The sequence below is a fragment of the Orycteropus afer genome, unplaced genomic scaffold, assembly GCF_000298275.1.
Source record: "Orycteropus afer afer isolate SDZICR_OR568_19922 unplaced genomic scaffold, OryAfe1.0 scaffold00285, whole genome shotgun sequence".
Taxonomy (NCBI): domain Eukaryota; kingdom Metazoa; phylum Chordata; class Mammalia; order Tubulidentata; family Orycteropodidae; genus Orycteropus; species Orycteropus afer.
In genome coordinates, this window is record NW_006921872.1 from 2,394,036 (window position 1) to 2,396,289 (window position 2,254).

At 42.5% G+C, this 2,254-nt stretch overlaps 1 protein-coding gene across 1 annotated transcript in view; it reads left to right on the forward strand.

Moving 5' to 3' along the window:
• The window catches only part of DDX58 (DExD/H-box helicase 58), a 39,969-nt gene that overhangs the window by 35,189 nt on the left and 2,526 nt on the right, over positions 1-2,254 (forward strand). The gene's annotated exons all lie outside the window — the stretch shown is intronic.

Here is a 2,254-nt window from a genome sequence, read left to right on the forward strand (position 1 = left end):
TTTTACTTATTTATTTAACTTTTTATTGTGATTCAGATGAAATTTTCCATTCAAAAGTTCATACACATTTTGTTTCGTGACACTGATTAAAATCCCCACAATGTAACAACCCTCTTCCCACTTCCTCCCTGTGGTTACCCTTGCCCTGTGTCCTTCTTGCCTGTGCGTTCCTGCCTCCCTAGCTTTCTCACTGAGCAAATGCTTCCCTCCTGATCTCCCGTGGTTGATTGTTCTAAGCAATGCATCTCCCATGATCTAAGTGTTCAGCTTATAGCCCTGTCTGTTGTTTGGCTGAGAGTTAAGCCACAGGAGTAAGTCCAATTACAAGCCTGAAGGGTGACTTGGGGTGATAGTCTTAGAGGGTTTACCAGTCTCTTTCTGACCAGTAATCCTGGTCTTTTTTATGTTTTTGAATTTTGTGCCACATTTTTCTCCCACTCTGTCTAGGATTTCCAGTTTTGACCCTTTTTGAGTGGTTGGTGGCCAGGAACCGTCTAGTTTTTCTGGTTTCAAGGTCATGTAGGCTTGAGGTTTCCATGGTCCATTAACTCACTGAACTAATTTTTTATTTTCTTGATTCTTCTTTGCTCCAGATGAGGCGAGAATAATAGTTGCATCTTAGATGGCCACTTGCAAGCTTTTAAGACCCTACCAAAGTAGGACGTCGATAAAAAAAAAAGAAAAACTCACTGCCATCAAGTTGATTCTGAGTCATAGAGACCCCTATTGGGTTTCCGATTTCTGAGGCAGTAAATCTTTATGGAAGTAGATTGCCTAGTCTTCCTTCCATGGAGTGGCTAGTGGGTTTGAACCACCAACCTTCTGGTTAGCAGTCAAATGCCTTAGGCACTACGCCACTAGAGCGCCTTAAGTAGGATGTAGAACAGTGTTTTTATGTACTGTGTTGTGCCAGTTGAGCTTGATGTCCCTTGCAACCATAGTCCTGGGCCTGCAGGCCCAGTGACTCACTCTATCAAGGTACTTGGTTGTGGCTAAGAAGTTATCCTAACTTTGTCTCCTGTTGTTTGTGCAACCATTCTTGCTATACTTTTCTAAATTGTTTTGCCACCATTAGCATAATCTCATTGCCCCCTTAGCTTTTCATCTAACCTTTTGAGTTACTTTTGTCCCTAGTTCATATTTTGATTGTTTTCCTAACCTACATTTCAGGCTTAATTTTTAAATACATGAATTAAGGTTTATTGAGTTTTAAGTGTTCTAGGGATCAATAGATTCTGTATAGATAATCAATATCCAGTTAGATGATCTAAGGGAGAGGGAGATATTTCATTCACAATGACACTTGCACCCACAGAACACGGAGTTTCCCCAAGTCCTGAAAACACTTAACATCAACACATGCAGGCCTCAAATATCCATGTGGTTAGCTCCTGATTTCATTTTATAGGAGAGAAACAGAAGCATATAGATATTCAGTGCCATTAGGTCACACAGCTACTTGGTGGTACAGCTGAGATGTGAACATAGGCTGTATGTTAGAGCCAGTTAGCCTCTGTTGATACCAGCAAGTGGGGTCTTGTTACTGCTAGACTGGATGGGAGTCCTATCTCTCCATAGTGTCTTCAGAGGAGTATGAGTCATTACCAGTCTGAAATGAATGTTGTGGTCTTCTCTGATAGCACCTCAGCAAGGGTACTAGGGCACTTTGTTACAGCCTCCCCAGAGTGTATGTCTGGGATCCTTACTCAGTCTCTGCTGGGGCATGCATGGATGTTGGGCCACAGTTGTTGGTGGTTTTTTTTTTTTTTTTTTAATGTTTGGCTGGAGTAGAACAGTTACTGTCTAAAAATTTTTTGTCTTGTTAGGCTACCCTTTCCTAAAGCTTTGGCTAGAGAGAGGAGGCTTTTGTTGGGGTTTTTTTGTGTGCAACCATTGGTGTATCTGGGTTGCTGGCTTCTTCAGCTCTAGTCTGGGATAAACACCCTCCCCCCAAAAAAAAAGCTCACTGCCATGGAGTCATTCCTGATTCATAGCGACCCCTCCTCTGGTTAGCAGTCAAATGCCTTAGGCACTACACCACCAGAGCTTATATCAGAACTGACTTGATGGCAGTGAGTTTATATTCATTTATATATATATAATATATTATGGGAGCTCTGGTAGCATAGTGCCTAAGGCACTTGACTGCTAACCAGAAGGCTGTCAGTTCAAACCCATCAGCCACTCCTCTGAAGGAAGATGGGGCAATCTACTTCCGTTGTGATACTGCCTGGGAAACCCAAGGAGGGGTCGC